Genomic DNA, 25,375 nt, shown 5'->3' with positions numbered 1-25,375 from the left:
AGAGGGCCAATACTACTCCGCCTGCTCTGCATCCTCGAGTTTCGCTGAGTTGGTTATGATTGGTGAACGAATTGAAAGTGGGATTAAGGCTGGTAGAATACAGAATCCAAGTGCTGCTAGTTCCTCTTCTGGGGCTGGTGGAAAGAAGCCATACAATGGGTTTGCCAAGAAGAGGGAAGGTGAGACTAGTGCTGCTTACTATGGCGGGGGCAGAAATCAGGCTCATCAACAAGTAGCCGCTGTGACTATACCAAATGCTCCCTTCCAGCATCAACAACAAGGGTATCCGCCACGTCAGTATCAACAACGACCGAAAATGCCAGAAAGGGTTTTCGATCCGATCCCAATGACATATGCTCAAGTACTGCCATATCTCCTTGATTTGAAGTTAGTACAATTGAGGACTCTAGCCACTCCTGAAAGTTGCCTGCTAATTGGATGCCAATGCGAGATGTGAATTCCACTCTGGGGCACCTGGGCACAATATTGAAAATTGTAAGGCATTAAAAAATCTGGTTCAAAATCTTCTCGACTCTAAGGCCATTGAGTTTACTCCTACTCAAGGACCTAATGTTGTTCAAAATCCCATGCCTCCCCATGGAACTCATGCTGCAAATGCCATCGAGGTTGTTGAAGACGCTCACCTGGTCAAGGATGTGATCCAATTGGGTTCATTGTTGCCATTATTGAAGAAGGAATTGTTGAGGATGAGGCTATACGCTGGTTGTGGAGAATTCTGTACTGATTGCATGGTCACTTCCTCAGTTTGTGATAAGGTGAAAGATGGGATTCAAGAGTTGATGGATAGTGGGTATCTACAGTTTGAGCGTGTGCGACGTCCTGAAATGGTTGAAAACGCAGTTAATGTGGCATCCATCCCGTATACTCCTGCCAAGATTCCAATTCCTGCCAGAACACCTCCTTTGGTCATTACACTTCCTGGCCCCGTCCCATATACTAGTGAAAGAGCAATCCCATGGAATTATGGGGGAGAAGTTTTCTACCAAGGGGCCAAATACGTGGTCAAAGCGCCGGTGGAGAAAGAGGATGTTGATAATGTTGTGGGCATTGGAAGAATGACGAGAAGTGGTCGTATTTTCAATCCTCCCCAGAATACTCGCGATGACAATGCAGAAGCTCTAGCTCAAGCAAAAGGGAAAAGAGTGGTAGAAGATACAGTGGATCAGGGGCAAAGCTCTAACTCTGAGGACACTGTGGCCAAAGAGATGGAAGAATTCCTAAAGATCATCAAGAAGAGTGAGTATAAAGTGGTTGACCAACTGAGTCAAACTCAATCAAAGATTTCGATCTTACAGTTGCTCTTGTGTTCGGAGACACATCGAAATGCTTTATTGAGGCTTCTAAGTACTGCCTTTGTCCCTCCAGAAATCTCATTGAATCAACTTGAAGGAGTGGTGTCAAACATCAATGCTGGTAATGGATTGGGATTCACTGATGCAGACTTGCCCTCCGAAGGTAGAAACCACAATAGAGCTTTGCATATATCAGTGGAATGTAAAGGGACTATGTTATCTCGTGTTCTCGTGGATAATGGATCTTCTCTGAATGTATTACCGAAGTCGTCTTTGATGAGGCTAGATTATTCTGGTGTCGAGATAAGGCCGAGTGAATTGACAGTGAGAGCCTTTGATGGGTCAAAGAGATCAGTATTTGGGGAGGTTGACTTGCCGATAATGATAGGCCCTCAGCTCTTCACTATTACCTTCTTTGTGATGGATATCCACCCGTCTCACAGTTGTCTCCTGGGACTTCCACATTGCATCAGAAACTCAAATTCGCGACTCAAGGAAAGATAGTCACAATATGTGGGGAGGAAGAACACGTGGTAAGCCATCTTGCGTCCTTCAGGTATATTGATGTGGAAGGAGAGGTCCACGAGACGCCTTGCCAAGCCTTTGAGGCTGTCCAGACTATCAAGATCCCTTATGTTGACAATAAGAAGTTGGAGGCTCCCATGTCTTCACTAAAGGAAGCTAAAGCTGTGGTTGAATCTGGTCATCCTGAAGGATGGGGCCGAGTCTTGGATCTACCAATCAAGCAGGATAAATGTGGGATTGGATATCAGTTGGGTCAGAGTTCATCTAATGAGGCCTCCAAGAAGCCTGGAACCTTCGTTCCGATCAAGTTCTCTAGTGCTGGCATCGTCAAGGATCATATTTGTGCTGCTGATGATGATATGGATAGAGATTATGACATTGAAGAATGGATCAAGCCGTGTGTCCCAGGACAGAAGCTTCTCAACTGGTCATCCGAGGACATCATCTCAATTTCTTCTGATCAAGAGTAATACTGTCTGTTTTTGTTTATCATACAATAATTCCTGTGTTCTGCCCAAGACATAGTGAACACATGTAGGGCATCACTTGTTGTTTTTCAATGTTAAAACCATTAATAAAAGGACGTTTTTGCATTCAAATATTTTGCTCCCTGTCTTTCTTTTTTTACTTTTACATTTGTTTTAAATAAAAAAAATGGCAACGTTTCTTATTCATCATCATCCCTCTACTCTAAAATAAAGCATAAATCATAATTCATGCAGATCCACTTCTCCTCCAGATTCTGTTGGTAACGATCTTGCTATGCCTCGTTATGACTTCAACAATCCTATCTACACCGCTGAAGAAGGGGATGAAGAAGATTGTGAACTCCCTGATGAGTTGGCCAGATTGTTGAAACAAGAAGAGAAAGTGATCGAGCCACATCAAGAGCCTATTGAGACGGTGAATCTTGGCACCGAAGAGATGAGAAGGGAGGTTAAAATAGGGGCGTCTTTGAATGAGGATGTGAAAGAAAAGTTGATTGGAATGTTGAAAGAGTATTCTGATATCTTCGCCTGGTCTTACGAAGATATGCCTGGATTAGATACTGAGATTGTTGTGCACAGGTTACCTCTTAAAGAAAACTCTCCACCGGTCAAACAGAAACTCAGGAGAACACGTCCTGACATGTCCAAGAAAATCCAGGAAGAGGTTCAGAAACAGTTTGATGCAGGTTTTCTTGCTGTAACAGTTTATCCGCCATGGGTCGCCAATATTGTACCCGTACCCAAGAAAGATGGGAAAGTACGAATATGTGTTGACTATCGAGATCTGAATAGAGCGAGCCCGAAGGATGATTTCCCGCTTCCTCACATTGATGTGTTGGTAGATAATACTGCTCAATTCTCGGTTTTCTCCTTCATGGATGGTTTTTTTGGTTACAATCAGATAAAGATGGCGCCCGAGGACATGGAAAAGACAACATTCATTACGCCTTGGGGCACCTTTTGTTATAAGGTCATGCCGTTTGGGTTGAAGAATGCTGGGGCAACCTATCAAAGAGCTATGGTGACTTTGTTTCACGACATGATTCATAAAGAGATTGAGGTCTATGTGGACGACATGATTGCAAAGTCCCATACTGAGGAGGAGCACCTTGTCCACCTGAAGAAGTTGTTTGAAAGGTTAAGAAAGTTCAGGTTAAGGTTGAATCCTAATAAATGCACTTTCGGAGTGAGATCAGGAAAGTTGCTTGGTTTCATCGTAAGTGAAAGGGGTATTGAGGTCGATCCCGCCAAGGTAAAAGCTATACAAGAGATGCCTGAGCCGAGAACTGAGAAACAGGTTCGTGGGTTCTTGGGAAGGTTGAATTATATTGCAAGGTTCATCTCACACCTTACCGCCACGTGTGAACCTATCTTCAAGCTATTGAGAAAGAATCAGGCAATAAAGTGGGATGACAATTGTCAAAAGGCATTTGATAAGGTTAAATAGTATTTGCAAGAGCCTCTAATCCTCATGCCTCCAGTGGAAGGTAGACCTTTGATTATGTACCTGACGGTCCTCGAGAATTCAATGGGGTGCGTGCTGGGTCAGCATGACGAGTCCGGTAGAAAAGAGCACGCAATTTATTACCTTAGCAAAAAGTTTACCGATTGTGAATCAAGATACTCACTACTCGAGAAAACTTGCTGTGCTTTGGCATGGGCTGCTCGCCGACTGAGACAGTATATGTTGACTCACACCACTTTATTGATTTCAAAGATGGATCCGATCAAATATATATTTGAGAAACCAGCATTGACAGGAAAGATTGCCCGTTGGCAAATGATCTTGACAGAATATGACATACAATACACTACTCTGAAGGCCATTAAAAGTAGTGTAATAGCTGATTACCTTGCGCATCAACCTGTGGACGATTACCAGTCTATGTACTTTGAGTTTCCTGATGAGGATATAATGTGTGTGGCAGAGATTTCTAAGAGTCAAGATCAAGAGGAAGGACCTGAACTAGGGGCGCGATGGAAGCTCGTGTTCGATGGTGCCTCTAATGCATTGGGTAATGGTATTGGGGCTGTGCTTACTTCTCCGACAGGTTTTCATATTCCATTCACGGCCAGGATTTGTTTTGATTGTACTAATAATGTGGCTGAATACGAGGCTTGCATATATGGTATCGAGGCCGCCATTGATTTGAGGATTAAAAATCTCGCAGTTTATGGAGATTCTGCTTTGGTGATTAGTCAGATCAACGGAGATTGGGAAACACGCCACCCCAACTTGATCCCCTATAGAGAACATGTCATGAAATTGACTCAATAATTTGATGAGATCACCTTTGATCACATCCCTCGAGAGGAAAATCATTTGGCTGACGCCTTGGCCACTTTAGCATCCATGTTCAAAGTCAAATGGGACAATGAAGCGCCTTCGATTGTGATCAAAAGGTTGGATGAACCCGCATTCTGTGGCGTTATTGATAACGTGCCCGATAAGAAACCATGGTTTTATGACATTAAGAAATTTCTAGAGACCCAAGAGTATCCTGAGGGTGCCTCCCTTACGGATAGGAAAACCCTGAAGAGACTATCAGCCAAGTTCTTCCTTGCTGGAGGTGTGTTGTACGAGAGGAATTTTGATTCTGTGTTACTCAGATGCGTGGATAGACACGAAGCAGCAAAGATCACGCAAGAGGTGCATGAAGGATCCTTTGGTACACATGCAAGTGGACACACCATGGCTAGAAAAATATTGAGAGCAGGTTATTATTGGTCGACCCTGGAGCATGATTGTTTCAACCATGTGGTGGTATGTTACAAATGCCAAGTGTACGCAGATAGAGTTCATGTACCTCCGGTTCCTCTGAATGTGTTGACATCTCCTTGGCCGTTTGCTATGTGGGGCATCGATATGATTGGAGAAATTAAGCCCACCGCCTCTAATGGACATCGTTTTATCCTCGTTGCTATTGACTACTTCACCAAGTGGGTTGAAGCTGCTTCTTATGCAAATGTCTCCAAGCAAGTAGTGACTCGTTTCATCAAGCACCATATAATTTGTCGTTATGGGGTTCCTGAGAGAATTATCACTGATAATGGATCCAACCTTAATAATAAGATGATGAAGGAATTATGCAAGAATTTCAAGATTATGCATCATAACTCCTCCCCGTACAGGCCAAAGATGAATGGCGCAGTTGAAGCGGCCAATAAGAACATCAAGAAGATTGTGCAGAAGATGGTGGTCACTTATAAGGATTGGCATGAGATGTTGCCTTTTGCTTTACATGGTTATCGTACCTCGGTACGTACTTCCACAGGGGCAACTCCCTTCTCGTTAGTATATGGCATGGAAGCGATTCTTGCGGTTGAGGTTGAGATTCCTTCATTAAGGGTATTAACAGATGTGAAGCTCAGTGAAGCTGAATGGGTCCAGACCAGATTTGATCAACTGAACCTCATTGATGAAAAGAGACTAGCAGCCATATGTCATGGGCAGGCCTATCAAAAGAAGATGAAGAGAGCCTTCGACAAGAAGATTCGACCTCGACACTTTCAGGTTGGTGACCTTGTGCTCAAGAAGATCCTGCCCATTCATAACGATCCTAGGGGAAAGTGGACTCCGAATTACGAAGGGCCTTATGTTGTAAAGAAAGTCTTCTCAGGTGGCGCCATGATCCTCTCAACTATGGATGGCGAAGACTTTCCACTCCCCGTAAATGCAGACGCAGTTAAAAAATACTTCGCATAAACCCGATCAAAAATGAAAATAAAAAGAAAAGGAAAAGATCAGGCAAAAGAATGAAAAAGAAATAAAGTACACCCGCTAAGTTGAAAACCCGAAAGGGCGACTTAGGCAAAAAAGGGGTCCTGGTGGATTGAAAACCCGAAAGGGCGGTCCAGGCAAAAGAGGGACAAAAAGCGAATGACTGCGTCGTGCATTGGATCCTCGAGCATGGTTAGTCACCACAACTGGAGGACTCAGAAGGGTAAAGGATCCAACTCATTCATCCATTTCTAAAAGCAAAACAGAAGGAATATGGAAGATCTGCAAGGCATAGCAAGATTGGAACCCAATGGAATCTTTTTCTTACGTTGCCATGTTTGTAAATGCTGTTTGTTTTCCCTTTTGGTGGCCACCTCCTCAAGGAGGCCACTTCCTGATGTACTCGCCTACGTTAGGCATTTCTTTTCATTAGTAAAAAAATATTTCACTCAAAAATTCTTACATCGTTTTATTTTTACTGTTTTGTTTACAAAAACGTCCAATTATTTTGGTAAGCATTGCATTTCTAACATCGAAGTCCTACAAAAAGAACATGATCTAAAACAGATAGAATTGCTTAAAAATTTTGAGTACTTGGGATGGTGGACGAGGTAGAGCCATCATACCTGGGGCATATTTGCTTGATTTGTTTTGCAGGAATCTCCGATCATTCAGCATAGTCGGATGCCAGTACCTACGCTTCAAGAAGTATCAACCAAACATCTCTGTCGATATGGAACCCAAAGGTCTCCTTTCCCGCAAATACCATAGTTTATTTCTCTGGGGAACTCTCATCCAAGGTTCAAATGCTCCGCAGTGTTGATTAGATTCCCTTATTCTTCGACAAAGATGTGGAAGTTCAAAAGGGGAGGTGCAATCTTCAAGGTTCTCAAACATGATGACCGTAATGGCTCTCAAAGGTGCCATCGCGCTTCCTTCCTCACAAGTCTTATGGTGCAAGTTTCACCCCTGCAGAATTTACATATTGGGGGTCGGTCAAGAAACCATCTGGTGTGGCCTCGCAAGTCAGGGCCTCAAGAAAAATTCCCAACAGAGTGCTTAGGGCATAAGGCTCTTTCCGATGTTCATTCACCCTTTCTGCATATAGTAGTCATTGCATTCACATTGCATCTACAAAAAGCGTAGCATTTCCATGAATATGGAGCATTACACCATGGAAAGATTCAAACATGCATCAATGCATAAGTCAAGTTTGTATGTACTCCAAGAGTACAAAGTAACATATCCCCAAAAGAAGTCTCACTTTCTCCTTTCAGTGTGGATTGAATACAGAGTCAGTCTTCATCAAGATCATCGCCTCTTTGGTTATTTCCCTTTTGATGAGTTCAATCGTTTGGATAACCCATACTTTGTGTGTGGCAATTCAAGTAATTGTCACTCTTGTAGAATTACACCCCGCCTTTGGCCTGAGGGATCCATGTAATTCTTATGCTTCGCAAGCATCAATATCTTCCTAAAAGCCCAGTGTTTACTGGCATCACCTGATTGATTCTAGTTGTCACTAGCCTTTCTCTCAGTTAAGCCCAATGGTTATTGGCATCGCCTTCAAGCCCAATGTTTATTGGCATCGCCTTCAAAATTCAGTGTTCATAAACATCCCCATAGAGTCTAGTCATTACTAGTCCTCCTCAGGAAAGTCCAATGATTATTGGCATACCTTTGCAGATCTAGAGTCATTCTACGGCTGTGTCTCTTTTGGAAGTCTAACTAAGGTTAGCATTTTGGTAGATTCCCCTACGGCGGTTTCTTCCTTTAAGAGTCGTCCCACGGCTACATCTCTTCTTCAAGTCTAACTAAGGTTAGCAATCAGGATCGGATTCCCCTACGGCTGGTTTCATCCTTGTTGAGTCACCCTACGGCTGTGTCCCTTTTGAAAGTCTAACTAAGGTTAGCATTTTGGTAGATTCCCCTACGGCTGGTTTCTTCCTTTAAGAGTCGTCCCACGGCTACGTCTCTTCTCCAAGTCTAACTAAGGTTAGCAATCAGGATCGGATTCCCCTACGGCTGGTTTCATCCTTGTTGAGTCACCCTACGGCTGTGTCTCTTTTGAAAGTCTAACTAAGGTTAGCATTTTGGTAGATTCCCCTACGGCGGGTTTCTTCCTTTAAGAGTCGTCCCACGGCTACGTCTCTTCTCCAAGTCTAACTAAGGTTAGCAATCAGGATCAGATTCCCCTACGGCTGGTTTCATCCTTGTTGAGTCACCCCACGGCTGTGTCTCTTTTGGAAGGCTGAGTAAGGTTAGCATTGCGGTAAGATTCCCCTACGGCTGGTTTCTTCCTTTAAGAGTCGGCCCATGGCTACGTCTCTTTTGTTCAAAGTCTAACTAAGGTTAGCAATCTATTTAAAATCCACCTTCAGCTGGTATCCTTTGATAACATTCAACACTCTTTGATTTACCATAGAATGCAAATTTTGATGGTATTTTCGGGTATTCAATCCACTTACACCTCTCATGTCCAGAACTTGTGTCGTTCGTGCATTTAGGTTCAAGAAGATTGAATAGGGGCAGCTGTTGCACCCAAAAATTTGCCCACTTATTTATCCCCCATTTGGCTTTCACATTACATTCATGTGCATATCTCATATAGGCCATTCATCCATTACAGTCATCCATATCACAGTTACTGTTCAAGAAAAGTGACAAAAAAGAGCTCTTATTAAGAAAATCTCTTGGTTCAGAAGAAAGGATCTGAAGTCTGATTATAGAGGATCATTTCCATCAGCATACTCCTAAAATCAGGGTTTTATTCTCTCCAAATCAAAGCTCAAGTTAAAAGATACAAATCTCATATTCATCAGGGCTTTCAGATTAGGGTTTTTGACCAAATTCAACCTTGTTGACTTTCTGGTCAGGATTTAATCAGGAGATGTCTGGGACGTGAAATATGGCTGTCTTGAAGAAATATCATTCACTGGAGTTTATTTGGTTGGAAGTTGATTGAGAATTGGTTCCGAAGTGGATTAATCGGGAAATTCATCTGAAATCAGAAAAAAATCAGAAAATGTTGACTTTTTGGTCAAAGTCAAAGTCAACTGTCAAATGTTGACTTTTGGTGGAAAATCGATCAAAGAAAGTCAAAATAAATAAATAAAATCAAGAAATATTCAAAATTTCCATTTTGGGAATGGTAGTTGAAATGTGAAGTTGCCAAAAATAGAAAAAAAAACACTTAGAAAAATATTTGAGGTTTGAAAAATGGTTATAAGGCTGACTTCAGGACCAATTTACACGTGGTAAAAGTCTTCATTTCAAGACAAGGTCAACATCAAAAGTGTTTAAATCACAGCCCTTTACAAATTTATAGTTGGAAGTTTTTCCATTTGAAGTTTAGATCAAGAGTTATAGAGGTTTGAAGATTGAAGAAATTCATTTGTGCAAGTCATGGGTCTGGGCAAGATCTCTAAGTCACGGGAAGCATTTTCACAAGCACGTGGCGTGCCATTTTTGAACTTGATTATAAGGAACTACAAATATCCATTTGACTCAAGCTTAAAATCAAAATACTCTCCTCCACGCACTCTACCCAATGAGCCAAGAACCATGGGAATTGGAAGTGTAACGAATGAATTAGGAGGATTCAAAGTGGTAGTCTCGCAAAGTTATTTCGTGACAGGCGGCAGGGCAAGAATATAAGGCACATGCGAGGCATTTTGTCAAACATGTGGCATGCCAAATCTAAAGCAAATTTTAGAGAAGCGTGGGGATCCTTTTGGGCTACTTCTAGTGTGAACATGTTATAGCCTATGTCCTCTACCCAACGAGACAAAAATCATGGAATTTGGGTATGTGTGGAGCCAGATACAAGTCACTAAAGTAGCGCCCTAGCCAAGTCACATGTTGACAAGGGCGCGATCATAACCCCAGGGCACGCGCGCAGGACCTTGGTTGTGATGACACCATGAGTTCATAGCTATTTTTCTCACACTCATAAGCGTTTTCTCAAGACACTTTCAACATCTAATTTTCTCAGTTCCATAACCTCTTTATATTGATCATAAGTTTGCAGCCAATGGTGACTCATGGCTAGAGATATAAACTCATAATGTTGGCACCACGGGTAACTTGTGTTGAGAGTGTATCAGGCCAAGCATCTCTCTTGCAGCATGCATGCGTGTAGTATGTAGTGTCCACCATCAGTTTTTACTCGAAACAACCATGCATTATGCTGCAACGTGAAAGGCATGCAAAGAACATTCCACAAATACACATTACTTGTTCACTAAGTGTTGAAGAAAAAAGCTACGCTACATCGTCCACACCATACAACCATACACTCACATATAAAACAAAGTTCATCTTCACAAATAAAAAGGGGGATTCATTTTCGTTTTTTTCAAAAAAAGAAAGCTCTCATTTTTCTCTCATCACTCTCTTTCTCTCTCTACAAAGTTTGTTACAATTTTGTAACAAACTCATCTACCTTCATCTTCATTCTCACACAATCATCATCTTCATCACTATTATGGCTTCAATCGAAACTTGATATAAGCTCCAAAGCATCACCATCATCTTCATCAATCATCTCCATAATCATTTTGTGATCATCACTTTCAAGAGAAGCAAGTTATCCTCATCATTTAAGCTGCAAGTTATGAGTTCACTTCTCAAGTGTACACTCATTCTCCACTGCAAATCATCATCATCATTCTCAAGGAGCAAGGATTGGAACGCGGCTGTAGAATTCTTCTTCAAATCTTGATCAAGATTAAATAAGTAAGCTCTCTTTCCATTGCATTAGAAGCATGTATAGGCCTGGAACCCGTCATCAGGGATTGGGTTAGGACAACTAGAACCACCATGTCTTCAAGTATGTGTTGCATTCTATGTGAATTTTTGGATCTTGAAGTTTGATTTCGATTTCTGTGATATGATGCTTATTTAAATGTATGAATGGAGTATTCGAATTCCTTGTAGCATGAGGTTTGCGTTGGCACCAATTTTGTGTGTTTTAGGGGAAATCTTGAATCTTAGGGTTTTAAAGATGTGTCTCGGTTCAGAAGTTAGAGATAGAATTAGGGAAAACCGAGGCCATATTTGAAGTCTACGCGCGAATCCGAGTGGAACGAGGTCTGATTCGCGTCTTTCTGGGCGCGTTAGGTCATGGCTACGGCGGAGCTTTGCCGGAAGAGACAACCGAAGAAGGTATCTCCGGCGCCTGCATGTTCATTGTGTCCACCTCCGTTTTGCATACGTGTCACTGCGGGATTGGTTCTCCTTTCCCCAACTTTTGATCTTTTGTTTTGTTCATATGATTGGCGTGGTTATATGTCAGCTTGCTATTGGCTTTGAATTATTTTGTCTTTTAGCTACTTAAAAATCCTTGACCCATTGATATTTGTTACATGCATTTTTCACATAAAAAAACCATATAATAAACTGATGATAACACATGCTGAATAAGACTGGAATGATAAAGTGAAAATAAAAATGGATAAGTGAATTTTGTAGTGAATCTGGGCCACGAATTCAGGCTGCATTGGGCCTAGCATATACCTGCTTTCTGCACCCCCCCTCTTGCCTGGGCCTTAGCGCCATATAAATAGATTTCAGTTCAGTCTCTTTTTCTACTACACCCCCTGGCTAGGCAGAGTTGCATTTTTTGTTTAAACTTGTTTTCCCTCTAGTTTTCGATTGGTAAATCATTTTTCTTATGGAATAAAAATCAATAAAAATATGTTTTAGATAGTTCAATGTGTTTAGATGATTTTGGTATTTTTTGTATATTTTTAGATTTTGTTCTTCTATTTTTGAAAAAATCTTTTCCTTCAACATTTTCATTTTCTTTTTAAGTTTGATATGTTTTGCAAATTAATTTGGTTAAATGCTTTAGGAATAGAATTTAACTGCCATTTTTTGTGTGATATCAGTAGATTCATATACCATATTGTGTGTAAAAAATGAAAGTCCAATTCCATGTTTTGGTTAGGTTTTCATTAGGTTTTCTATACCCGATTTATGTGCGTTTCTAAACGGATAACCATGTGAATTTGACCTATAATTTGCTTTGAATTTATGAAATGGCCTTAGATACTTTTTGTACATATAATTAGGGATGTTAAGAGGTCCTAAGACCTGGAATTAGATTTTTAAATTGTTTTTTTTCTTATTTTAATTGAATTTTCCTTTCTTACATGTAAATAACTTGCTTTTGATTAACGATTGTATCGTAACTTGTCCAAATGACCTATAATTTTGTATGAGACTTCTTGAATTGATTCCATGATTGTTTAGATACCTATTAGAGGTCATTAGCTACTGACTTCTACCATTTGATTACATCTTTCTAACTTCACTCCTAATTTGAATCCTACTAACTAGTTTTGACCTAGTTTTGTTAAAACTTTGTGTTGTTTCAAGCTAATTGACTAACATAGATTGGTACAAAGCCTTAGACCTAAATGATATAATATGCTACTGACCTCAAATTTAGTTCATGTTTTCATTCGCTTTTTGTTTTGATTAATTGATGTTTGTTCACTAATTGTTAAGTAACGATTCATGCGATACTTTGGTAATTTCTTGTGAATATTTTCGTGTGATGCCATGATGCTTTTGTGTTTGATTTAGGACACTAATTTCCTAGGTTTGCTAATGCCCTAGGGCTTTCTTCCCTCTTTCTCATGCTTTGCCTCTTCTTTTACACTTTGATTGTTGTTAGTTTAAGAGGCGACGATTGTTTGTTCTTCCTCCACCTTTTGTGGATTGTTTTCTCTTGGGATTCATCGTGTGTAGTCTCTCTTAGGATTAGACTTGGTTAGGGACTTCATTAAGTCACCTACCTTGGTTGTTGCTTTTATTATCTCTTACTATATGCTTACCATGTTCCCTTAGGGCGGTGACTTCAATCTTCATTAAGATTAGTCACATAGAACAACTTAGGTTGTAATCTATGCATGATAACATAAGTAGAGATCCCTTATCCTTGACCTTAGGGTCACTTGTAGAATAGAATAACTTAGATTAGAGAATAGGTTAGTTCCCTTTTGTTCATTCTTTTTCTTTTTCAACATTAAAACACTAATAAATAAAGATGCGAATCACATTAAGAAAGTGATAGAGAAATGAGTGGGATTCATTCCCTAATCTGTTTCTCAATCACTTAGTGGCATAGAAATGAGTGGGATTCATTCCCTAATCTGTTTCTCGGTCACTATTTAATGGGAGAGAAATGAGTGGGATTCATTCCCTAATCTGTTTCTCAAACATTAATTAATGGGATAGAAATGAGTGGGATTCATTCCCTAATCTGTTTCTTGAACATTATATAATGGGATAGAAGTGAGTGGGATTCATTCCCTAATCTGCTTCTCGATCATTATACATTTTATGTGATTCTAATCGCAAAGTAAATTCCCTTAAAAAATACCCAACCAAAAATACTTAAAACACTTAATAAAGGCTCGAATTAAAACAAAGTGATGAAGTGGTGCGAAACCTTGTATTGGGTTTTGTTCATCATGTAGTTACATAAAAAACACAAACCCAATTTCTCTTCTCTTAAGAACAAGTTAAGTCCTTTCCAAAATAGGCGTATAAGTCTCCAAAGGTCGAGCATCGTGGATTGTGACCTTAACCTCTGTTTAATTAAAAAACACAAAACAAATGGAAACTATGGAGCCGAACTACGGTCGTTCTGATTCCTGAAAAGGATACGTAGGCATTGGGTCGAGGGGCCTAAGCGAACACACTTGTAAATAATTCCTTCTTTTCCCCGTATTTCTTTTGCATGCATTCGTATTTAGGTTTAGACATAGATATACACCCTTTAGATAGAAACAAACATAGGTGGATACCATCGAGTACGATGGGCGTGAGGGGTGCTAGCACCTTCCCCTTGCGTATCGACTCCCGTGCCCTGTTCTCTAGTCGAAAGACCTTGTTCTTATCCCGAGTTAGGTTTCTGATATTCCTTTCCCTTATGGGATAAATATATTGGTGGCGACTCTGATTCCATTTTTCGCGGTAGCGACATAATGCAGTAATAAAGTTGATTAATGTAACATCCAGGTAATAAAAATAATTTTTAGCAGTTATCAAATTTAGTTAATGCAGTGTAAAAACCTGGTTAATGCAGTAATGAAGTTGATTAATGCACGTCTAAGTATTAAAAATAAACGTCCGTACATGAATAGTATTTGTGTGTACATGATTAATATTCATCCGTATATGAACAGTATCGCCCGTACCTAAACACTGTCGCCCGTACATATGGTGCAGGTATATGGCTTGGTGTAAGAATAACATTTTGTGATAAAAATAAAAGAAACAAAATTTCACTTACCACATGCAAAGGAAGCAGTTTTTTTCCACCATGCTTTCTTCTATCTGCTGTCTTGCCTTTGAAATCAGTATACTCACCACTTCCAATATAACTAAGTTCTGGATCCTATATACATATTTGAAATTAAGTAAACAAAATTTCACACAATAAAAATAAGAAACTAAACAGAAAATATAATGCTCATGAATTAAAACTATAGAGCCAAATTTAAAAGACACAGAAAAACAGAAAAAGTATACCATGGATGAATGAAAGATTATTATTGTTGCTGTTACACAATATAGAGTTTGTTGTGAAAGAATTAATCAAAACAAGTTACTTAACAATATTATATAGCAAGAAAATTCGTTTAGCAGTCAACAATATTTTTTTAAATTTTTGTCAAAAAAAAGTAAAAGAGTAGGTTTTTTAAAATAAATAAACAAATAGAAATGATATTATACTAAAACTGAAGAAAGACTATTTGACTATTTTTCAAGGTTCATAACGCATGCATGAACCAATAAATAAATATCTATAAAAAAATGATTTTGTTCTTCCCTTAGAATCTCTGATTCATTGTTTCTTTTTAGTAATAGTACTCAACATTAAAAAAATTGCTTATTGAATTATTTTTTGTTTGTTTGATATTGGATGAATTTAACAAACTATAAAGTAAATATTTGTTAAGCTATCAATAAAGATTTTACTGATTAGAGTGTCCTTGTCTAAACACGTGCAACAAACGTGTGTAAAATAAATTTGAATTTTACTTTAAATATAGTTTTGTGTCAAAAAATATTTGAATGTAGATTTTACATTTTTAAGATTAGCTTCTGATAAGACTCTGAATTTTGTTAATGAATATATTACTCTGAATTTTGTTAAAGTTATTGACTAGTAATTATTTATGATAAGACTCTATATCTTTATTAAAACTTAACTAAACTATTAAATAAAAAAATTAGGTCATTAATAAATATAAAAAGATTAACTACATATCCTAATTACGGGCATTAAAAGTAAATTTTTTTTCTTCAAAATAATCATTTTCTCCAACTTAATTTTCAAAATAAATCATTTTTTTTCAAATATATACCAAATTATTCATGTTTCAAACAAAATAAAATTGCACTAAAGAACATACACCAATCAATTGATGCATATGCCTTTGCAACATGCACGCATTTGTCAATTTTATTGACACCTATATGTATTTTCTATATGCAAGTGGTAATTGGTGTGACACATGCATAAAAGATATGCACATAGATACCAATTGGTTTGACACATGCATATAATAAAAGCACATAGGCGTTAATTAGTCTGACGTATGCTCGTTACTGTAATATTTTTAAAGCATGAATAGTTTGAAATTTAATTTAAAAACTAGATATTTTATAACTTAAATTGAAAAAGAAAACTATTTAAAATTTTTTCAAAAGTTATCAAAGTTTTAAAAAAAAATGAAAAAAGCACATCATCAATACAAAAATTAAAACGGAAGGGAAGCAACCAAAGAGATAGAACACGCATTCTTAAAGAAGGCCCTACCCTTAATAAAGCCTTTAAAGAGTTTTTTATTTTTGACAAATACTTACCCTATCTTATTGGACACGCTCTACAAATTTGAAAATTCAAAGGATATTTCAGAGAGGTATCTTTGAAAACTCCTAAATGCATTTTAGACAGCAACATTGATTTTTTTAGAAAGAAATATATCATATAAAGGGAGAACTAATGGTTCTCCAACCCGATTACAAAAGAGAAATGGGTAAACCCCCACAAAAGAAAAATTACTAACCAATTACATTACGAGAGATAGTACAACTGATCCATGCAAAACTCATAAAAGAATATCTGGGATGAGTAATTTTTCCGCAATACGACCATCTCCACACCAACATCATTATACTTCAAACCGTGTTATTCACATTCCAAGCCTCTTTGCGAAAACGCACACCATTTCTAACCAACCAAAGGCACCTAGTTGTAGCAAACCAAACTATATCCAATTTTTCTATCCAACACCTTTTTACTATGAAAGAAAAAGTGTCAATCCATAAAATTTGATAAACACTCTTCTTCAAAAAAAAACCCTTTACCCACCCAAAAAGCTATTTCACTCCAAATATTTCTCACCACCAAACAACCAAAATAGAAGTGGTCCCTTGTTTCCGCACTATGACCACAAAAAATACACTTTAATTCTTCTAAAGGAAAAGACATACATCGAATCACCAAAAGGTCCTTCATTGGAAGTCTATTATGAAAGAGTCTCCATCCAAAAGCCTTTATCTTGAACGGAACTTCCATTTTCCCACAAAAGGCCGAAAGCTTCCGCATGGTTAATAGGAGGGCCATACAAAATCTGAGACTTCTTCCGGACCAAACCACCCATTAGAGACAACAATTCAGGCGATAGCACCGGGTCCTCCGCTACAAAACCGGGCAGCCCCAAGTCCCCCCGCCGCCACACTTCTTCCATCCAACCCCCCATAGCCGCCACTGACATATTCTTTAAACAGAAAACAAGAAATAAATCTGGATAATCCTCATATAAAGTTGTGTCTTCCAACCAAATAGAATACCAAAAAGGTGTGTTATGTTCATTACGAATAATATATCTACAACTTCCAACAATAGGATCATTTAAATAAGGAGGAAAGGATGAGGAAGAAGAATTTATCTTTAAAATGTCCTTCCACCAAATGGAACAAAGAGGAGAAACTTTTACCTTACTATCCAACCCGAACGCCTTTGAAGATAAATCACCATAACGCGATTTTAAAATGTTATACCACAAAGAATTTTGGCCTTGAAGATTCCTCCACCTCCATTTATTGAGAAGAGCCAAATTAAACATAGCCATATTCTTGACGCCTAACCCTCCTTTATTCAAAGGTAAAGTGGCGCCCCCCACTTTATCCAATGGATACACCTTCTTTCTTCCACTATGCCCCATAAAAATTTACTTTGCACACTAGTAAACTTTTTCACCACTTTCTTCGGCATCTTGTAAAAAGATATAGTGAATATACATAACGAACTAAGAACGGATTTTAGAAGAGTTATTCTACCTCCCAAGTTCAAGAATCGGTTCGTCCATCCTTCCAAGCGATTCCTCATTTTTTGCAAAAGAGGATTCCAAGTGGCTTCCTTCCTCGGATTGAACCAGATAGGAATACCCAAAAAATAGAAGTTGCTCTCTTCCAACCTACAAGAAAGAAAGAGGGAAGCCGCCTCTAAGAAATGAAGGTTAGTGTTAATATCCATCCACGTCTTCCACCTTTCCCCAAACCCCATTCTATTTAGCATGTATCTTAAGAAACTCCAACCGAAGTTATCATACGCTTCTTCAAAGTCAACTTTAAAAAGAACACAGTTGCGCCCTTCTTTCCTCGCATGATCCACCACCTCATTCTCCACAAATACTCCATCTAATAATTGCCTACCGGGAACAAAGGCATTTTGAGAAGGAGAAATTATAGAATTTAGCACAAATTTTTATCTACCCGCATAAATTTTAGCCACCGCTTTATATAAACAGCCCACCAAACAAATGGGTCTATAGTCGTCCAACCCAACCGGGTTCTTAGACTTCGGAATTAAAGTAAAAAAAGAAGATGTGATCCCATTTGAAATAGTACCTCCTTGAAAGAAATAGTTGAAAAAATTGATAACGTCTTCTTTAATAATGTTCCAACACTTCTTTATAAAAAGAAAAGAATATCCTTCTAGGCCCGGACTCTTCGTCCCTCCACACTCCTACATCGCCGTCATAATCTCATTTTCAAGAAACAGTTTCTCAAGATCCTCCGCCGCCTCCCTACTAATATCCTTAAAAGGAATTCCGTCCAACGAAGGTCTAATTGCCTCCGTTTCACAAAACTTGCGCTCAAATGAGAAAAAACCTCCTTCCTAACCTCTTCCACCGATTCCACCATACCTCTCAAAGAAAGAATAAGACCAATATGACTACTTCTTATTCTTTGTTTCATCATGTCATACCCCAAAATTTTCCCATCATATTTTCATATTCAAGCTCATCTGAATGACAAAAGCTCAGGACTTGACTGAGTGTACACTCTCTTAAGCAATAGCCCTCCAGCTAGGGTTTTCTCTTTTCTCAAGGAGAAATCAACCTCTGATTCCACAAGTGGAATCCATGTCCTATCATATGCTTCAAAGGATCCTCATGTCAAGTTTCAAGCTCTGATCCATAAGAATGCTCAGTCAACAGTTCAAATGGTCAACAGTCGACTAATTTGACCTAAAAGTCAACTATGGTCAAAGTACAGTCAAAATTCCTGATTTTTGGTCAACATACTCATTTTGAAGTATCATTCATCATTTGATCAAGGATTGATCATGATTTATCAAAGAAAGTTCGGAAATCAACAAAACTCAAAGTTTCTAAATTAGGGTTTTTGGGCTAAAAAGTCAACTAAACTTTGACCGGGCATAACTTTCACATTGAACATCAGAAATTTCTCATCCAAAGCTCACTTTGAAGGAAAGTGAATTCCCTAAAACTTTGTCTCTCACATGTCAAAGCCACAAATGCTTCATTTGGGAGATATAAGCCAAAACATTACAGGTCCTTCTAAGAGCTCGCAAAAAAAGCAGTTTTTTCTCATAAGCCATATCGTCAAGATAAAGTCTCCAAATGAAAAATATGTTCCAAATTGGCTTGTAGAGGACATCTTGGGCTTTCCAAAAAGTCCTAGAACACTTCCATACCATAAAAAATGAGAGAGATATGCTTGGTACAAGTTGGTCGATTTTCAAGAAAAGTGTGAAACCTTAATTGGCAAAATACATACTTTTGAGTAATGGGCCTTTGAAATTGCAATTCCCACGAAATATCAAGTGTATGGGAGGCCAATAAACCAAAAATTATTTATTTTATGATATTATTTCATTTAGTTTTTAGTTTATTTATTTAAATTTAAAAAAATCAAATAAAATCATATTTTGAATAAATGAAAGATGATATGGAATATTCTCTCATATAATCAGATTAAATCTCATCTAATGGCCAAAAATTATGAGAAATATGCAAGAAATATGATTGAACTAAATATAGAGATCGAATGCAAATTTTCATATCAAATCTGTTGCAATCAATCAAATGTTTTCTCTCCAAATTTTCTAACCTAATTCCGACCCTTATATATACATGAGGACATTTAGAACAGGGGAGGATGAAAAATTGGTGCAAGGCCTAGGGTTTCAAAGCTTACAAAATATCAAAGAAAGTGTGAATTTCGTGTTCATATCATTCAATCGTATTCCCAAGGTGAAATAGAATGATCTTAATGGATTGAGTAAGTCCCGTGCTGCCAAGAATTCATCTCTTAGGTTCTTTATGTTCTTCCATGTTAAACTTTCGTTTTCAATATACCTTTATGCCTTGACAAAATCTAATGGTTTTTTTTGAGTTCTTGGTGACCTTTAGAGAGGATCTGGTCCCTTAGATTGGAGCTTCCACGCTTATATGAAAGATCACCATTACTAGGGCATAAACGAAGAAACTCTTCGTTTTCGTACTTTGTTTGGTTTCATGAGAAAAGGAGATCATATTCGTATTCAGTGGGCGATTTTGAGTCAGACTGGACTGTTTTCGTTTTTGTTGGATTTGGTTTTTGCAGGTCTCAAGCGGCTTCCATGGTTGATACTACGAGGAAGGAAACTCCGTAACAAAACTCGCAGCAAAAACCCCAACAAAATCCGCAGGTAAATTTGAGAAGGAGATGAACAGTATGTTGGACTCTTTGACCACGCGTGAAGGATATGAGTGGTCGGTCAATCAAGAATGTTTCTCTCTCCACGTTCCATTGGATCCCGCAGGCAACCGAGGGTCCCACTTTGACTACGCGTTGAATCCTAGGTTTGTTGGATATTTTTATATTTATTGATTTAAGGTAATATTATTAACAACTATGAATTGTAGTGAGGTTGGTAAGGCTTAAGCTGTGTGGTTCAAGAAACCTGGGTTCGATACCCAGGGGAGACGTGCTTCACGATTTTTTTTCATATTTTCCCTTCAGCATAGATTCAACGCAACATACTCACGGAAGACCACGTTGCACACTCACATAAGAGCCATTGGATATCCACGCTGCCAGATCAGAAGGACTAGAAGGCAGGCGCACCATACACCTTCAAGACTCACCAACACTGGATTTCACGCCCAACAAGCCTTAGTTATTTTATTCTTTTCTCCTTCTTTCTTTTATTTTATTTTATTACTTCTTAATTTCTTTTTTTAAAATTAATTAATCTTAGACTAAAACTAATTAGTTGATTAGGAAATAATTAACCAATTTTTTTAATTTTACTAATTAATTTAATTAGGTTAAATAATTTTAATTAATTAGAAATTATATTTTCGTTAATTAATTAGGTAATTAATTTAGATTTAAATTAAATTAGGATTAGTTTAATAATTAGGTTAATTTAGCTTTTTCAAATAGTTTTCTTAAACTTGATTTTATTGCAATCTTAACTTGTCCTTTCGATTCTTTTCTCATCTCCAAATTCTCTTGATTGTCGCATGTGTGGTTATTTCTTATTTAATTTTTGTTATTTAATTTCTAGAAATCATGTATAGGTCGCAAAGGTTTTTTTGATGTGATAGTAATTGGGACCTTTTATTTTCCGCACTATTACTTTCCGCACATCCCGACAGGTTTTTATTGTAATCCCCCTCCCCGAAACCTTGTAATAGCGTAGGATTTAATTTCCGCGCTTTATTTTTTTATATGATATTAATTGCGTGGTTAGTAAAATAGGGAGTGGCAAGAATAATAACTGGATGTAGCTCACTAACGCAAGATAAATACTCGAATCTAATTCACGTGATTGCTACACACACCCACCTCTAGGGTAATTCCTCTTCGTTGCCTTTCGATTCAATAGTCAAGTCCCTTCGAGCGTAGGAATACCTTAGCCTGCTGCCTTTGATTCAAAATCACCATGTCCCTCCGATTAAAAGATCATAGTCCCTTCGATGTCGCCTTCGGTATAAATGATCTTGTCCCTCGATTAAACGGTGATAGTCCCTTCGATTGCTAAGGTATCCTTACTGTTGCCTTAATGACTATTATATCCTTCCCCGAGATTACCTGCCCTCTTTATGGTAGGGACAGTCTCATGGCGAACAATAATTCTCGATGACCCGATACATCCAATGAAAGGACTACCTACCCTCTTTATGGTATGGATAGCCCTTTCAAACGAAAACTTAAAGAACAAGAAAGACAATCTTTGGGTAAGTGTTCTTAAATGCTTGCTCCACATTCAAACTTTCAAATGTTTTTCACAGCTCCTTTTCAAAACAATTTCCAAAAGGCTACGCTTATTTACAAACTAAAGTCCTTGTCTTTTTCCTATTCACACACGACACTTCAAACATTTTGAAAACAAAAAGTGAGCTAAGCAATTAATAGCCCATGGATATAAAGGGTGCTTACACCTTCCCTTTGTATAACCTACCCCCCGAACTCAAAAGCTTTCAAAGGTCTTTCCTGTTCTTTTTGCCTTTCCAATTGGATAAAATAAAAGTCGGTGGCGACTCTTGCTATCCGCAACATTTTAAAAGTCAGTTCTCCCACCGTATTACACATCACTTTAAGAAAAAAAGCCACTATTCAAATCTCCCTCCTTAAGCCAAGACAATCTAGATCTTTGTAAAAGCATGTTTTCTTTAATCCTTAGATTCCTCCAAAATCTACAAGACGCTTCCTTTATAAAAACTAGATCATCATTAAAAGAAGAAGTAGAAGTGAAATCTAACCTTTCGTCGACGGTATTAATGTCGTGAACACCTTCCTCTACCTCTAAGTTGATCTTCCCGAACACCTCCTTATTCCATCTCTTGAGTTTGTCTTTAAGAAGTCTAAGCTTCTCCTTTAAGATGAAATCTCCTCTTCCTTGAACACTTAAACTTTTACACTCTTTTTCCACGAAAGGAATAAAAGAATCAAAAGTAAATCATTTATTGTTAAATTTGAACGATTTCGGTCCCCAATTGTGGTTGTCTAACATAATCCAAATGGGGGCAATGATCCGATATGTCTCTATCGCCAATCATTTGACCAATTACATCCCATATATTCACCACCGTACTAGATAAAAGGAATCGATAAATCCTACTCTTTGATTTACCATCACCGCTAAACCAAGAAAACCTTTTCCCTTTACACGGAACATCCACCAATTCACTCTTAAAAATAAACTCCACAAAAAGCCCGGCTTCTTTGTTATTAACCATAACCGCCCTTCAATTTCTCTCCCTACCGTTCTTAATAGCGTTGAAATCTCCTCCCATAATCCACTCTCCGTCTCGAAAATTCTTCGTCAAATCAAGAAAATCGACCCACATACGTTTCTTCTTAATGATATCACAAGAAGAATATATGTTCACTACATAGTATATATTTTCCTTCCATCTCACCTTTACCCCTAAAAAACCTTCTCCTTTAAAACTATTTAGCACATCCATACTATCTTTTTTCCATAAAGTGGTTAGCCCCCCCATCTACCCACCGAATTAGAGAAAGAAAAACCACTCTCCGAGGATCTCCAAAAACTATTAGCCACCTCATCACTCATATTAGTCACCCTTTATTAATTATAGAACCCATTCTCCTTCTTTTGAGTGAACTCACCCCCCTCTAATGTTTAATGATCCTTTAATCATTGCACATTGTTTATGAGCTCCTTCTTTCCCTTTCTATTTCACCACCTTGTTTTGAATCTCCATTCCTACACCCAATATTATTTTGGCCCTCAACATCAACCACCCCCAAGGCAACAATGGCTTCCAACAATCTATCTCCCACATCCCGCTTTAAAAACTCCCATTTCTTTCCATTGTTTCTACGAATATCCGACTCTTCCGATTGATCCCCATAACACACCTAAAAGCTTCCACTGTGATGACTTGTTCTAACGATGACATTTTTTGATACCAATTATATTTTAGGTCATTTTAGTTCATATATTAAAAAAATTAAACATTAATTGATTCAAGAATACTACATATACATTAATAAAATTCATACATCAATTAAACTAAATACAAAATGTACAAATCATAAATAATTTTTTCCGAAAATACAAAAAAGAAATACAAACAAACATAAATTAATTGGTATGTCTAATCCCACGGTCTCTCCTCCTGTATTGCAATTCTTTTGCCTTCTACGAGGACTAATTGGAGACTGCCTTCCAAAAATATTATTGCATGAATACCTGATCTCTCCATATCCATAATACATCGACAGACGCGGCTTACATCCTGGGTGTGGTCATCCCTAGCCTCTAGTACTTCCTGGTTAGATGGCCTATGTGATCTTCCAAGAGTGTATGGCTAGTGAAAACAATTTCAGATCGAAAATCGTTTCTTTCGAACCGTTATGGAAAAGATCGTATATGCATTAAACCTTGTAGAACAAATATGTTAGATGTGTAACTTAATCAATATATTTTTAATAGAAACATTTGAATAAAATTACACAATAGTAGTTGATTTCCAGTAAAATAACAAACAAAAATTTACTTACGCAATTTGTCGAAAACTTGGTGTGCAATAAATTCAAATCATATTTTTCTTTGATTTTGTTGATATAAAAACCAATTACAATCACATAGATTACAATCAACTTAAAAAAAACAATTTAAAGAATTATTCGAAGAATTTATCTCTATGTATTGATTGCACAATCAACGGTTTTACAATTTACAAGTAAACGCAAAAGAGGGTGAGAGAGAGACACAAGGATTTGTTCAGGCAGTTTCCCAATTGGCCTCGTTATGGGTACGTCTGTCCCTAGTTCCAAAAGAATTGAGATAATGAAAATTAACCTTTACAAATGTAGTTTACGAGAGAAAAGTACCAATCCAACCCTCTAAACCCTATGTTTAATATTTTTCCTAGTTTATTCTTTTCCCTTAATCTTAAGCTCGATCAAGTAACCCAATACTTCCAATTTGATGCTCTGATTACCGTTACTCCTTCGACATAACCCATTTATTTGAAGCTTTCATTCGAGTGAATCCAAATTGCGAAGTATTGTGACACGAGATTACAAAATTGATCACCTAGTTACAATTACTATTTTGACATTAACATCTTTCTTCAAAGCTTTCACTTGGCTGAATCCAAATTGTGAAATCTTGTGAAAAAGCCCCAAATTAATCCTTGATCTTGGAGGAAAACCCCAAATGGATTTATCTTGAGACCCCCAAAGAATTTCCAAACTAATTGATTACAACAAACCTAATTGAAGCTTATCAAATTATCTCTTGATCACATAACACAAATGATTATATATAATTGTTGTATGTATGCAATTAGAGAGGATGAAGATGATGAAAATCTCTTTCTATATTTTTGTTTCAATCAATTTGAAATGATGTATGAATGTGTATACATGTGAGGTGTTAGAAAGCAAATTTACAAAATTGGAAAATTTTAAGTCAAGCGAGTTTACCCATTTGAGATGGGAGTCGACTCCTAGAAGTTAGGGAGTCAATCCATGCTACAGATGGAGTTGACTCACAGCTTAAGGGAGTCGACCCATTCGTGTTATGCATCGAATCTTATGGTTTATTTGTCGATTCATACTAAGAAACAAGTTTTGTTTAAATTTTTCTTCAGAGGGAGTCGACTCCTAACATGGATGTGTCAGTTCCAAACATAGTTTTCATAAAAAAATCTTATTTTTGACTTGACCAAATTCTTTTGACTTGTTTTATAATAGTCGTAAGATGAAAAGTCAACCTAGACATAGTAAGATAAGATCTAATGTACAAATACTACATATGCCTAGTTTTGGTATCATTTAAAACATCTATATTCCTAGTTTTGAGATCATTCAAAACATCTAAGAGCGGATATTGCACTCACATACTCCTCCGTTTTCATGATGGAAAAACATGTGGCATATTTCTAGTCTTTTGTAGTCTCTGATCATATCTCCCCCTGAATATTTGCATCTTCCCTTTAATATTTTAAAAACTATACTTTGTTCTT

At 37.7% G+C, this 25,375-nt stretch overlaps 1 pseudogene; it reads right to left on the bottom strand.

The window, feature by feature from the left end:
- The window catches only part of LOC131633473 (protein NRT1/ PTR FAMILY 4.1-like), a 29,885-nt pseudogene extending 12,589 nt beyond the window's left edge, over positions 1–17,296 (bottom strand).
- Between the last annotated feature and the right edge of the window lie 8,079 nt (positions 17,297–25,375).

The sequence above is a fragment of the Vicia villosa genome, unplaced genomic scaffold (assembly GCF_029867415.1).
Source record: "Vicia villosa cultivar HV-30 ecotype Madison, WI unplaced genomic scaffold, Vvil1.0 ctg.001126F_1_1, whole genome shotgun sequence".
In the NCBI taxonomy this organism is placed as follows: domain Eukaryota; kingdom Viridiplantae; phylum Streptophyta; class Magnoliopsida; order Fabales; family Fabaceae; genus Vicia; species Vicia villosa.
Note: the sequence above shows the minus strand (reverse complement) of the source record. Positions and strands in the feature narration are given on the sequence as shown.